The sequence below is a fragment of the Mycena indigotica genome (assembly GCF_014461135.1).
Source record: "Mycena indigotica strain 171206Taipei chromosome Unknown Mind.scaff0001, whole genome shotgun sequence".
In the NCBI taxonomy this organism is placed as follows: Eukaryota; Fungi; Basidiomycota; class Agaricomycetes; order Agaricales; family Mycenaceae; genus Mycena; species Mycena indigotica.
The window spans coordinates 2,876,540-2,892,569 of record NW_023503000.1 but is presented as its reverse complement, the minus strand read 5'-3'; positions in this window follow the sequence as shown (position 1 = coordinate 2,892,569).

Here is a 16,030-nt window from a genome sequence, read left to right as displayed (position 1 = left end):
TCATCGACATAACGGGCTGGAAGTTGTAGACTTTTGGCGCTTCTCTAAACGCAACCAGAGCGACTGATTTCAGGTGGTGCTGGTGGTGATGGTTCACGGGGAGGAGGTTCGTCCATAGGAGCCTGAAATGAAGTTAATACTTGTCGTTATGGCCAAAAGAAAAACGCTCACATCGTTTACCACTGGATTGTCAACTTCCATGGATGGCAGTAACCCTCTCCAGCTTCGGTTACGCTTTGTACGTTTGCTGCATGTTGTTGGTCCTGTTTGGCTGGGCATATAGTACCCTTATGGGCACGTAGTTCTTTGACAGAGAATGTGCAAGCGCGAAGGACTAAGGGGCGAAATGATTGTCGTTAGACTGACCGAAAAAGGAATATACGTGATGGCAACGTCACGGTTGGCACTTGGCAGTTTTTCTGCGATATCACAACCTTTTTAAAAGATGCTTGTTCGGAAATAGCACTTGAAACATAAACAACATTCAACAAGGATGAGCAACTGTGGAAGCTATATAGGAATAGTAAAGAAAGTACCAATGAATGCGCGCACTGACAAAAAACAAGCTCGGGAAAGCATGGTTAGTTTGGGAATTCAAACCGGGGCTTGCCGCTGGACCACGACCTGGACACCCATCGCCTCATTTTCACAGATGACTTCGATACTTTTGTTTCTCATTCCGTCGATCTGGAGGATGTACTGAGACCGAGTAATTTGGAGAAAAGAGATACCCACAATCGAGATATCGCCGTCGAAATTGCTCTTTGTGTCGTTGCCATGTGCCTTGAACTTGAGGGGGTCTCATTGATCGTCCACCAATAGTATGCCCCATGGAACCCATTGGAATCGGGTTCCAACCCTTGTCGAGACGAGAAGCGACTTGATCCCGGATGCGTTGTCGGTTGTTGAGCCTGTTATGTAGTTGTTGCAACATTGAAATATAACAAATCAGGTAGATGAACCCACGTTGCAAGTAGACTGTTCATGTACACTGGTGAGTTATGAGCACAAAATGTCCAAATTTTTGAGAGGAAAACTGACATTTGGAACTGGGTGCAAGACCAAGAAAGAACCAGAACGTATCAGGAAGTGCGAGAAACTGAGAAGAAAGTTGAGTGTGGCGACTCAACAGAATCAGAAAATGGGGGCGGCCTACCAGGATAAGATTGATTCCAGATGCCAACACAGTCAAGGTGCCACGATTAATCGCCTCGTAGATAAGCCTTTCCATCATAATATTCGTCCTATGGTCAAGTTGAGCGATCGTGCGCCGGCGCTGAGGTCAAGATTGGGCCCCCAATAGTTGAAGACCAACGCAAAAGGTAGTCACTCACTTCTTGATGTCACCCTTCTGTCTGGTCAGGAATATGCAGAGGAAGAGCGTGATAAGCAAATCGCAGGTTAGCGAAGTGGCAGCTTGGACGGTGGTGACAGCCTAGTATATTAACAATCTAAGCGAGGCACAAAGGGCGAGCGGTGAATGAGACTGGCCTTGGTGTCATTCAACTTGAGGAAGGATCCGATGATGCTGGTCCATGCAGTTTGAGCGCTTCCAGCGACTGTTGGCATGGTCAATGTTATCTTCAATAGATACAAGTGCACATTACCAACAGACAGAAATGCGAAAACGAACTGTAATTTTATGCAGTTAATATTTGTCCAGAGATTACAAGGACACGACATACGATCCCATACATTCCGATCTTGGCAAACGGACTCGGCGATTTTTGGGTCACTGGTTACCAGTCAGAACTCCGAGCGTCAAGGAAGGGAGAGGAGTATGAACACTTGTAAACCCGGCTTGCGAAGAAGAGCCGGACAGCGAAAGCGCCAAGGTACTACATGGAATCAATATTAAGATCAATTTGGGAAGGCCATTACTCACCGATGAAAGAAGTTGAGCGGAATCCACCCTTCATCTACTACTGAGTGATGCGACACAGAAGTGCATGTTGTGCGCACCAGTCAATCTCAGCGGTCAGAACACCAAAGTTTTGAACAAATCGGAGATAGCTTGACCGAAAGAAAAAGGTGACTTGAAGAGTTTCGAGAACACTATCATCTGGTGAATGCTGAGTAATGGAGCCTGGAGCATGAGCATACACAACGATGCAGACCTATAGCGTCGATAAGCTGATGCTTAATCAGAGGTGGCCGCCTTACCATGAGTCTGATAGACAACGAATCTTGTGGCCAACCAACACTAGCAAAGTAGATCCATGTTTGCAGGACGCCCATCCCGTAGAGAATGGTCTCGACGAAGAGGGACACAAGCCATGCGCCGTAGGTCGAATCCAACGGCGGAAGTTGTGGGACCAGAAACGCAGGAGCCGACATTGGTATTGATAGCCCAAGCAATGAGCGTGTTGTATGGAGTTGTGAGAGAATGAAAGTTTGCGGCCCGCCTGATAAATGTGTTGCACAGCCGCACGATGCCGCTCAAGCGAGAGTTTGTTCCACGACACGAGTATTTATCCCAGTTGGAGTGATTTCTTTGTGGACCCTGAATTTGCGAACCTGAGGCTTCAAAAACCGTAATAGACAGACACCCTGACTGGAATCCTCCGCGCGGCCCCTGGGCGAGATCTTCTGGTTCTATTCCTATCTCGGGAGAATTGCGATTCGACGCAAAACCCCGAGTCGGCAAGGCTTGCATGGAGATCTTGGGTGCGTTCGATATGATTAGAGATGGAATCCAATCCTAGTTCTGATAATTTCGAGTTCATGAAAAGAGCTTGAGAAAGAGAAGAGTGATGTCACGGTCACCGGGTCACAAAACTCAGCTAGATCTATAAAACAAACTTGTCTTAGGAGAATCTATAATGACTTGTGAATTTGGCGCATGAGTGTCACTATTGTGATCCCCGGACCTCCGTGGCCGATCGCCGGCGATCACCGTCTTCCTTTTTCGGGTGACAGCGGACATGATAAAACTTCACAACTCTTAATAATGACTCAGTCTCATAAAGCAGCCGCGCAGTTGCCTACTTCGTCTTTGCTTCCACGTCTCAGAGTCTTTATTGTAATGAAGCCGTTGGAAGCCTCAATAAGCAAGAATGTCGCTACTATATCCTATCAAATACAATACAAAGGGTCATTTGTTACTGGTGGATGCGGCCGGCGCCTTGTCCTTGAGTTGTACAAGGCGCGCAAAAATTCGGATTTGACTGACATAACTCGTGCGCCGAGGTTCCCGCCGGAAGAAGCGCAACCTGCATTATTTGAGGGCACGGAATGATCTCCTGGAACCCTGGCGAGCGAGTTCGATCAGTGCTACGCCATAGAAATAACCCAGTACCGGGGAAGGATAAATTATCGCAGTGTGGAACTAGACTGGTTGAGATGGAGTTGCAACCAAGGAAGTAGAAGAAAAGTGTTTGAAACCCCGCGCATGGGTAAAAAACACAAGCGAACAGAAATGAATCGTGTTGTTGGAAAGATAACTAAATACAGTTGAAAAGAATTGGATCAAGGCCGATTTTAGAATGACTCGCTCTGGGTGCCTGCTGAAGTCCTTCATAGTCCCAGGACCACAGGCGACCACAGGTTGAATGTCCACCACCCAGAGGATGACACAAAGCATGCTCTTCGAAAATATGTTTCGCCCCGCCCTGCATTGAAACGGGCTCCAACAAAGACTGAATCATATATTGATGCAAGGGCGAAAATAATGGTTGTATAATCACCAGACGAACAGTCGAAAGGGTAAGTGCATGCGCAAGGATTTCAAGAAACTGCGTCCGAATCAAGATGTTGTGTTCAGCATCGAAAGTCGTTAACCCCCTAGTAGCAACGAAATCTAAATGTTGGAGCTTGCCCCCTGTCAACGAAGACAAAAGCTTTGCTCGCCCACCGATGAAATCGATGTAAGCAGAGATATGCCCGACTAGACGTAGAACAGTGACGGCGGAGAGGTGACTTTCATTGGTTGAGATGAAGTTGAGAGAGTTGGCTATGCTGGCCAAACCCAACGAAAGGGTATGCAGTTTCGGGAGGTGAATCGCCGAGATCAGTATGCCACAAAGATGCGGAGATGGCAGGGTGCAACGAAATGATAATGTGTGGAGGCAGGGAAGAACAACTGGGGGATGGGGAATGAACCCAGAAAGGGATGACTCCTGGATATCAATCAGGAGAGTTTCGAGACGGAGTGTGTGACGAAGAGAGTCTAGCAAGTGGGTTGCGAAGGCGGTGATCGAATCGTCATAAACAAAATCCAAATCTGTGATAGCCAATGAAATGAGGTTGGAGCCAATTACAAATGAGGACAAAGGTAGCCCGTCGAGATGGAGATGCTGCAGGTCTACCGCATGGCCGGGAAACAAGCGAGGGAGATCGGCGTCAAGTCCATTCCAGGAAGAGATCGGACTGGTCGCGGAAAAGCACTGGAGTGAGGTGAAGCTTGGGTTGGGGTTGACTTCCGAAATGTGGTCAACAAATGTGTCCCAATCGGAGTAGGATAAATACTGTACGCGGAGATGGGTGACCGTCTCCGCTGTGGCAACCAAGAGAGCAGCAATGGAAGACGAGAACCTAGAGCTCAATTCCGAGTTGAGGTGGATACGCAAACGCTTGGAGTTGCCTTGGCAAGCCGAAAAATTTTGTCGATGTAATACTGAGGCATTTGCGGGACCAGAATAATGCGCGACCACAGGCCGGCAATCGACTCCAAGGCGGATTTCCAGCACATGCACACTGCACCAAGAGTCATCTGTTTCCGAATCTCCTTCCGCCAGTTGAGGGGGAAGTTCAAGGTAAGGCAGGCTTCGAAGATGACCCCAAGGATGTCGAACGTTGACAAAGCTTTATTCGTTGCGGGTGTGGGAGGTGAAATGACGCAAGGCGCCATGTTTGATATGGGCGATTCGGTTAGGACGACGAGTTTTATAACGTAGGCACTGTCTTTGTCTGCCTGGTTATATAGACCATAGCGATTTCTGCTCTTCGAAAACTTCCGCTCTTCGAAGATTTCCGATACCTTGACGGCATGCTGATAATATTGCCGTGGAGTGATGGCTTTGCCCGAGAACACGTCGTCCGGTCGATAAATCAACGAGGAGAGTCTGAGGGCACAGTCGTGGACGTGAGCAGGGAAGCCCGCCGCTCGCGACGTTAGGCGGGTTGGTAGCCGAGATAGCAGGAGACTAATGTGTTGCGAGCAGTCGTAATGAACTCCATTAGTTCGGAGCACATTGAATGTTTGTTCAACGCGAGGCCCGCTGGATTTGAGAGCGCGCATTAGATATTGAAAAGTGGAGAATTAAGCACGCACGAAGTATTGTCCTTGGTGGGGGTGAACAGGGAAACCCGCCGTTCGTCGCATTGGGAGAGATGCTGGCCTAGATATCAGTAGACGATGTAGCAGTAGACTGAGGTGTTGCGAGAACGTCTACGCCAGAATTAGCGACGGCGGATATTCAACAAGGACAACTCTTACTTGTGGGAGAATTTAGCATCAGAGGACGAAGCCTTGCTGCGCAACCGTGACGAACCAAACGTGGGTTCGCTCTTGGTTTGTCCAACGACAACCGCTGGAGGGTCGCGCTCTTGACCTTGGGCGTTTGCACGAAGCCTTGGAATTGTGATGTCACGATATGTGACGGGCCGCCTTCCGACCACATCGACATCCGCTCAATGTTGAACAGTGGGTTTCCATGTTCACTTTCGAGCAGGATGGACGGATTTGACACCTTTTGGCCATTGACCGCAACTAGGCCAGATGATGGTGTCTCGGCAAAAGAACACAGGTGCTTGCAATCACGAACCAAAGCCATGGCTAGAGGTCCAGAAATTCACTTTGAATCGCAACGAATAGGACCGTAGCAGGGTAAAGCAAAACCTCAAAAGTGTTTTTCTTTTGCCTTGAGGAAGCCGAGCGGGTCCCGCGTCCCCTTCAACTTAAATTAAACATAATTTGTTGTCTCAACTTGCCTTGCGACCACTACACCACTATCTACTCCAGATGCTATCCGCAGTCTGTCGAAAATCTCCTCCTGTCTTGACTTAACGCCACCGTCGATGCTCGTACTCGAACTCGCCTCGCCCGTCTTTTACACTTTGCTTCACCCCCTTCCATGAAAACCTACCACCTTGCCCCAGCTGTTATATCTACTCCAAGCTGCTTCCCAAAATATTGTCCGCAAACAAAACAGGTTGAACGCCTTTGCCCTTTGGCAAGTTGGATGATCGTTTGGGCCGGGTGAGTGCTAAGTCAATGAACGACAACAACATCTGACTTCACATAGACTGTCCCTCGTACTTTGCTCACTGATTTACCGACTATCCGACGCGTCTTCGGGCCTCTATGGCAAATTGCATGATCATGCTATCGGAACTCTCCAGACAGCGGAACTCTTCGAAGAGCGGAAGTTTTCGAAGCGCGGAACTCGCTATAGTCCATATAAACAGGCAGACCGAGCGCCTACGTTATAGAACTTATCGTCCCAACTGAATCGCCCACTTCAAACATGACGCCCAGCGTCACTTCACCTCCCACACCCGCAATGAATGAAGCTTTGGCAATGGTCGACATCCTTGGGGTCATCTTCGAAGCCTGCCTCGCCTTCGATATTTCCATCACATGGCAGAACGACGTTCGGCAAAAAATGGCTCTTGGGGCGGTGTGCAGATGTTGGAAACTCGCCTTGGAGTCTATTCCCGCCTTGTGGTCACACATCATTCTGGTCCCGAGAATGCCTCCGTATTACATCGACAAGGTCTTTTGGCTTGCTAAAGCAACTCCGAAACATTTGAGCATTGAACTCGACCTCGACTCGGGGAGGGACATCACGTTCTTGTCTCACATTGCCGCTCTGCTGGTTGCCAAAGCGTCATCGGTTGCCTATCTCTCCCTCCAATATTGGTCCTATTTCGTCTGGGGTGCATTTATCCGCTACATATCGGCACTGAACCCTCGACCAACCTTTTCCTCACTCAGAAAGTTCTCCGCCACCCCAGCCGATACCTCGATCGACTCTGCCACAACACTCCCTCGTCCCTTTCCGGGTCTTGCTCAATCATTGGAGCACCTCCATCTCGACGGACTACCTCCTTGCTCGTTTATGGCCGGCTTCAACATTAAAACATTGGTCTTCAGACACTATAATCTCGTTTCCAACCGCGTGGCTTCCTCCGCTTTTACTCCCACCTTACTGGACTGTTTTCGTCAACTTCCCCGCCTTGAAAGCCTCGCTATCGATGTCACTGAGCCTTTCATTGCCCAGTCTCCTTCCTACCATCCAGTTGTTCTTCCCCGTCTGAACTACTTGGCTTTTTGCTGTGATACACCGTATCCCCACGCTTGCGGTACCCTGATCTCCCTCCTCCATGTCCCACAAATCCGGACCCTCGCATTGCGTCTCGCCAGTCTGTCTAATACGAATGACTTTCTTTCCATAAACGCAACTCGAATCTCTCAAGTGACTACGTTACGTCTAATCGGGGCTATTTCTGCTTATATCGAGTTTACCGGCGGTCGAGCAAGGCTTTTGTCTGGGTTGACGGGCAACAAACTCCGAATCCTAGATTTTCTCGATGCGAGTGGCACGCTTGAGTTCGATCCGGGACGGAAGGTCCTTGTTCAAACACGATTCCTTGATATCATTGCGCATGCACTCGCCCTTCCGACTGTTCATCACCTGGTTGTACCGCTGTTACTTTCACCCATATACCCAGACTCGCATGCGAGCTTGATCAGGTCCCTTTTCGAGCCCGTTTCCATTCACGGCAAAGGGAAACATATTTTCGAGAACCACGCTCTGTGCCATGTTTCGGACAGCGTTCATTCAAATTGCGGTCGCCAGTGGACCTGGAACTATCATGGACTCCACTGGGAAAGATACGAAAGCTATTCCGCACAGTTGCCTCCTGTGCATTCCCCCTCTTTCCCCCGGGTTGACTGAGTGGCATGGACTGAGGCGCGTCGAGCAAACCCACATATAATAGTTTTTATACTAGCTTGCTTCAGTAGACTCGAAAAAAAACATCCATTCCTTCGTGTTTTCGACGTCTTGCGTTTCATTTGTTAATGACATTATCAATGACAGAGTTTCCTTGTATGTACAAAATTTGGGTTTTTTTAAAATCTGCTAAATATGGGTGGCATAGCTAAGGTCGTTATACTTATGACTTATCATGGTCCAATCTTCTGGACAAACCTAGCAAAGCTGCCTTTTTTGCAGGCTTATCTCATCTCTCGTTGCAGAGCGGCCAGATCCGAGAGCAGACTTTTGAGCCAAATATGCCAGTGCAATGATTTTCTATGTAACAGACATTATTATTTTTCGGGGTGGGCGGCTACTCCCAACCCCCTTGGCCATACTATTACTGGTTGTCATCTAGAGCTGTTTCAACATACATGTTCTTCCTCATCCGACTCAGATTGAAACATTTGTAAGCTGATGCTGCTTCCTTATGGGGAGCTTGCGGAAATCACTCGGCTTTCGGGTTTTCTCGGCGATGCCTCAAAAACCTCCCACACTCGACGCCGTGTGGGAGATTTTTGCGGGTATTATCAGGCTCAAACTGAAGGTTATGTTCCAACGCAAGACGCTTTACATGTCGTCGCAAAATTATCCCACGCAAAATATCCGTCAACTCCTGCGACAAGGAGACTTAGAGTTCCCACTGGCAGATTTGGAGCACGGTGCAGTTCAGATTGTAATGAAGAGGATAGATGATGATAAAGACGACCACTTGGCCTCGAGCCCGCTCGTAACATTCCCCTGCGGCGATTTCGAATCGGAAAGTTGACCAAGCAGCTACAAGCGATTCAAAGTCCGGTCAACCATAAATTGTGCATGGAGCCACCGATCAAACAAGGTCCCATCTTCGGGATCCTCCATTGTACAAGGTTCTTGAAGCGCATTGCACAAAAACGAGTCAATATTGACTTCGAAAGAAAAATGGTACTTCTTTATAATCGGCTGAATTGTTTCTTGGGGCTTGAATGTGATTATGATCTAGTCGTATTTCTGTATGAGTTTGTGCTCGCTGAGGGGTACAAGATCTTGCCTTGAACTGGACATCGAAGGGCAGCTGGGGCGTCCCAACCAAACTTTCCACCATATTCCGAGCGCGAAGCAAAGGATCATGCCGATGGAGTTCCAATTCCTCTTGCGTAAACATATCAGAGCAGCTATCAGGATGACCATGACCGTGTAGCCATCGGACAAATCGAAGTCGGAAGAGTTTTGCCATGGTCATGGCGATGCAGTCATTAGTGTCTCCGTGAAACTCAAACTGCAAGGAGGAGAGCAGCGGCTCTAACGACTTGATGCTCCTCTCGTAGATCGTGGCCACAAAACAAGCTGCTTGGGAGAGATGGCCTGAAAGGCTCTGGACAATATTCAACGTGATCGAGAAAGAAAGGAGGATAGGATTGCATGAAACGCACCTTGATAGGGTCCAATTCTTGACTCATAGCCCCTTTGATGACACCACGGAAACCTTGACAATAAGCTTCGATCTCATTGTGGTGCTCATGAGTGAACCCAAGTAAAACATGGAATAAGAGGGTCAAGCCAAACTGGCCATGTTCTTCGACCGTGCGGGAATGCGTCAAAAATTCCAGCTGACGTCAGACTTGAGCTTCATGTTGGTTGATGACAGATAACTTACAGTGGGATATATTTCCGAGAACAGAACTCCAACCGGATGACAAGCGACACTTTTATGATCTATTGCATCTTGGTATCCAAAGGAAAACCATGGCGAAAGTCTGCCGCCCATCTCAGGGTCCAGATGCTGGATGAAGTCCAGCGATAGGCATAAACCAGCCTTGCCATAGAAAACGAAGATGAGAAAAAAGGGGCTGATTGGTAGAGGTGCAATCCCATGTCGATGAATGATCGAAAGAACCGTAAAACGGCCGGCTGCCCAGAAAGTAGCTTGACGTTTGGGGGAGGGATGCGCATCTGGCCATAGAACCGGAACCTTGTATTGACCGCGCATGCCCCAGAAGCCGTTGTCTTCGAGGATTGCTTCTAATCCAGCTGAATACAACTCCAGAAGCGGTCCTCCACCGCGAGCACGTTCATGAAATGGTGCTGAGGGGTTTCCCCTAAATCAGGATGAGATTTGGTCTGGCACCGTATAAAAGAAACACTCTACAAAAGAATATCGTGATCCTTTTCCATTAGCCAACTAATGGAATCAGTTTTGAGACAGGAGACCCCTGGAAGAGGAGTAAAGACTTCTTCGGCTGGAAGATAGTGTGAATGGTGCTTCAAAAGGCGGATCAAAGTAATGGCGGTGGATTTGGCATGGTGCCCAGCCAGAACAGTGCCGACTGCGCGATCGTTGGCCGTTGAAGGCAGCGAATTCTCCTCTATCCATTGGGCAACGATAGCATGGCTTGTCTCAAAACAGAGGGGAGTCCAGACACTGCATTTTGTCTCTTTGGAGTTGGAGGAAGTATTGACTGGCGAAGAGAGAGCCTTGAAGACTGGAGGATTTTGGGGGAAAAACGCTGGCTACTCTCCAGTGAGCCTTGTGTGAAGAGATTAAAGAGATGTACATACTGCTTGCGTATTGGGATACAGACGGACTGGTGTTGAATGCGGCGTTGTGATGGTATTATCGGACCCATTTGGACTCTGGACACGACATCAAGTAATGCTTGAAGCAGCCAAGGGAAAGCGTACATTGCGGCTATATTCGTCCGTGTTGAGGGCGAAAGTAGATGTCATCGAAGACGAACGCCAGGGCACCGTTGACGAAGAGGCAGTACTTTGAGGCTGCCAGGACAAAAGAGGTGCAGGATTTCGGGTTTGAGAAATGGTTGGGGTGTAATCAGTTTCCTGTATTTATTGCATATAACTTATGTGACCAGCCAGAGACAAATGACTTACACTTCGTGATTCGTGTCTTGGAGGGGTCCTCAACTCCTCAAACTGCCCGCGCGACGCCCGAACGTCGGGGGAGGTGCCTGATATTGGAGTCAGATGCATCTATGGATAGGTCTCAACCGTCTTTCCACCATGACTTGAGGACAAGAGACTGACCTGAGTTGTTGAAACCTGGCAGTGTAGTTCCTGACAAGACGGTCCCACGAGTTTGCTAGGGATCCAAGGTGTCGCGGAAAGGACTTTCCATGCAAAAGACCGGCATGCATGAGCATTCCCATTAATGCTAGCATCGACAACAGGCCCAAGAAGATTTTTCCAGAGAGGAGCTGTCAGAAGCATGAATGAGATGATACACAATGCCATGAAGACGAGAGACTACCAATGAACAGCATATGCGTATCTTGGTCGGTAGGATGACGGACCGATTTGGACAATTTTTGCAGCACCACTGAGTTGAAGTCGTACAACGCGATTTGATAGTTGAACAATTGGGTCTTAGCGTTGGAGCGAGTATGAAGGAACGTCCACGGAAGCTCGACAAAAGAGGAAACGTCCGCCGAGTCGAAACGGATAGCATAACGACTTAATTCAGAGGCTATCGATTCGTGCAACGAAGCCCATATTTCCTGTTTGGTGGGTGGCGTCCATGAAACAACTAGGTGGTGCTTTTCGAGTCGTTCGAGGGCCAGAAACAAAGCCTGATTATCGTTGGGCAAAGAAAATGATTTGAGGGAGTTGTTTGGGCCAGACTGTATTCGGAATGAGCCAAGAGGACTCCGCCCTGAATCATGCGCGTTGTACAGACCAGAGTCAAGGGAAGAATGAAGATCTTGAAACTGATTGGAGAGTTCGAGCTCGAGTTGGCTTTCAGGGTTGCTCGGCCCTTCTTGCCAGTTGGGGTCGCGGATTTTTCTGGCAGTGCGTGCTTCACCATACTCCGTTGCCTCCGCATTCGAGGGCCGTCGTAGTCTGGCTGTGGAGTTTTGTAGGTTCCGATAAGATTTGACGGAGAGGCAATCTTCAGACGATCTTGATACTGGCCAAGAGTAAAGGAGCTTGGCCCTGCATTGTTGTTGAAGAGTCCTTGAGGTGCACTAGATATTACCGTGAGCCCAAACGAAGCGCACAGATAACAACACACAGAAAGGAAGCGGGTTGTGTTGTGTTGTGCTGCCAATATGTATGACCGCAATAGAAGCAGCATATCGCACTGCCTGGAGCAATCTATAGTCGTAATGGTCAATGACTTGTGCTGAGAATTGACGCAGTTACAGACAGGGTTATCTGCAGTGGGTTCTGAAAACTGACCCATTGAGCAGTCGCAAAGGGAACATCTGTCTCGAGCGGGTAGAGTCATGGAAAAGAGGCAAACGACGGAATTTGATTCCTGACTTCCGCATTGGAAGTTTCCATTGGAATTAAACTAGTCCACGTTTCGTTCGTCACCTTGTCCCCTCCAGCGATTGTCGTTAAATGAAAACTATGTCGTGGGCGAGCAATAAGCCCGCTGAAAGCCGATGAGCAGGGAAACCCACTGTTCAACGGCGGAAGGTTGATGGCGGCGTGGATTCGGAGTTGTTCGAGTCAGCATAAAACGCGTGCTGCTCCACGTGATTTCTGGTTTGCCGAAATGACCCTACTGACAGCGGTTGTTGTGGCAGTTGGACTTGGATTGGACTAGCCAAGAGCGAACCCACGTTTGGTTCGTCACGGTTGAAGTCTATGCTGGCCCGTTTGTAAAAATTAATTAATCAGCTATATATTTGGCGCTCCAGAGCCGGCGTTGATGGCAACTTGGGGTCACATATCATATCATCGCATCGCGTGACATCCTGATCACCGTCTTCTGGGAAAGTCCGCGGTTGTTGTTGCCCCCAACGAACCCACCATTTGGTTCGCCCGGTTGCCAGTAAGGCGTCCTCGCCCCGACACCCAAGTCTCCCACAAGTGGTAATAGCTGCTAATTCTGGCCTAGACGTTCTCGCAACATCTCAGTCTACTGCTACATCGTCTACTGATATCTTGGCCAGCATCTCGCAATGCGACGAACGGCGGGTTTCCCTGTTCACCCCCCACCAAGGCCAATACTTCGTGCGTGCTTAATCCTCCACTTTTAAATATCTAATGCGCGCTCTCAAATCCAGGGGGCCTCACGTTGAACAAACATTCAATGTGTTTTCTGTACTAATGAATTAATGGAGTCCATATCGACCGACAATACTCTCGCGCTTTTAACATCCAATTCTTCACACCACGGGTCTCTTTGCTCAAGTCCAGAGTACGACCCTCCAGCGGTTGTCGTTGGACTAGCCAAGAGCGAACCCACCTTTGGTTCGTCACGGTTGGGCAGCAAGTCTTCGTCCTCCAACCCTGACGCCCAATTCTCCCACAAGAGTTGTCCTTGAGAATATCCGTTGTGGCTAATTCCGGCCTAGAATTTCATGCAAGCTCGCAACGCCTCAGTTTACCGCCACGTTGGCTGCTACAGACGCTCTAAATGCTGCTTCAAATCTTTTGCGCGCCGTCCAGCGCGTTTCCCTGTTCGTCTCCACCAAGGACAATTCGTGCGTGTTTTATCCCTACACTTTGAAAAAATCTAATGCGCTCTCAAATCCAGTGGGCCTCGCATTGCGTGGGTCACAATATGCTCTAAAACTAATGGAGTCCATAACGGCTGCTCGCGCTTTCAATTCCCAAGCTCTTAGTCTGCTGCTATCTCAGCTACCAGCACTCCCAATGTGGCGAGCAGCGGGCTTCCCTGCTCACCTCCACGAAGTCGGGGTTGTGTTGCTGCCCAATCCAGTCATTGTGGAGGCCGACGAGCCCAGTGACTGGTTTATGGCAGATTATGCAGTGGATCGACGACATCTGAGTTCGCATACTTGGACTGTCCCCTCAGACTTTCCTCGTTGATTTACCAACTGCACGACGCGTTTTCGGGCAAGGCCATCACTTCATGGCAATATTATCAGCATGCCATCAAGGTATCGGAACTCTTCGGAAGAGCGGAACTCGCTATGGTCCATATAATCAGGCAGACCGAGCGCCTACGTTATAGAACTTATCGTCTCAACCGAATCGCCCACTTCAAACATGACGCCTAGCGTTGCTTCATATCCCACACCCGCAACGAATAAAACTTTAGCAGTGGTCGACATCCTTGAGGTCATCTTCGGAGCCTGTCTTGCTTTGGATATTTCGGTGGAATGGCGGAGCCACGTTCGGCAAAAGATGGTCCTTGGGACGATTTGCACGTGCTGGAAATTCGCCTTAGAGTCACTTCCCGCCTTGTGGTCGCACATAATTCTGGTCCCGCGAATGCCTCAGTATTACATCGACAAGGTTTTTCGACTTGCCAAGGCTGCTCCGAAACGTTTGCGCATCGACCTTGACCTGGACTCGGAATTGGATACCATGTTTTTGTCTTCGATTGCCGCTCTGCTGGTTGTCAAAGCGGAGACAGTCACTCATATCTCCGTTCAATATATTTCCTATTCCGCCTGGAACACATTTGTCGACCACCTATCAGCGGCCAGTCCTCAACCCCGCTTTCTCTCGCTCAGATCCTTCTATGTGACTTCTCCTACCGCCCTGCACAACCAACTCGGAGATGCCGTCCCACATTCGTTTCCGGATCTCGCAGCAAACCTCCAAGACCTTTATCTCGACGGATTGCCTCCGTCGTCGTTTGTCGTTGGTCCCAACCTGATATCGATGGCCCTAACAAACCTTTGCTTGGCCGAGGACGATACGGCTTCTTTCACTTTCGCTACGACTTTGCTGGACTCTCTTCGTCAAACTCCCCATCTCGAAACGCTTTTCATTGCTGTGGATGAGTCCTTCACATACCAGCCTGCGCCCCACCAACCAGTCGTTCTGCCTTGCCTACACACCCTATCCTTTCTTTGCAACATGCCCTTTCCACATCACTGCGGTTCCCTGACTTCCCTCATCCATCTTCCGAGACTACACAGTCTCTCATTGCATCTGGCCAGTGTGCATAATACCAACAGGTTCATCTCGGTCAACGGGACCCACCTTTCGAACATTGTTGTGCTGCGTCTCATCGGCGATATTTCGGTCTATATTGAGCTAGCTGATGGTCCAGCAAAGCTCTTGTCCTCGTTGACAGGGAGCAGGCTTCGTCATTTGGACTTCCTTGGGACAGACAGGCTCTTTTCCTTCGACATTGAACAAAAAATTTTTGTTCAAACGCAATTCCTTGAAATTCTCGCGCATACACTTTCTCTTCCGAATGTTCGCCTTGTGGTCATACCGCCATTATTCTGGCCCCCACGTCCAGCCTCGCATGCAAGCTTGATCAGGTCCTTGCTGGAGCCTGTTGCAATGCAGGCCGAACCAAACGCATCCTCGAGGAACATGCATTATGCCTTAGCATGGACAACGATCATTCGAATTGTGGTCGTATGTGGTCCTGGGACGACTGTGGACTTGCATGCGTAAACCAAACCAGTCATTATTGAGATGCTTTACTTTTGATTGTCCAAGTTTACTTAAATGATGTAATATCTACAAACACGCTACACGCCGATATGGTCTCCCTGAGCTTGTAGAAATGTATCTTCTGCTTGAATGTTGGATGGGATAACTTCGTGAGCCCTTCTCAGGCCAAATGAGATGGCGAGAGGAAAGAGACGGTCTCCTGTGGCCATAACGTTACAGTGCAGTTCAGACTTTTTCCGTTGCACAGTCGACTTTCCGCCGGTGACTGTCTTTTGGATTTGCTTTTAGAATGTTTACTCGATGTTCTTATGAGAATAGGTTGAAAACTTCTAGTTATGTACTTGTAGGAAATTTATCCAACGCGTCCACTTCACGTTATGTCTCATTGTCTGGGACTTGACGAAAACCCATATGAATTGCATGAACTATGACTACTTTGACACATCAAATCATTTTTCTCATTTCTAAGAAATTTGTCAATGGCAAAAACCCTCTAAGTAAAATGCAACACACCTATATACATATCATTTCTTCAGTCGGAGTTTCTTTTGATCAAATCACCAATATCAACTTTGGTAAAGAGGACTGCCGAAGGCGCCCGAACCCCATGTGCCACTTGCTCATCCAGAACGGTGAAGCTCACAAGCCCAAGCCATTGCAACGCATCGAGATCCTCATTTTGCTGGGGCGACATCTCCGCCGGATCCATGAGGGAGAGG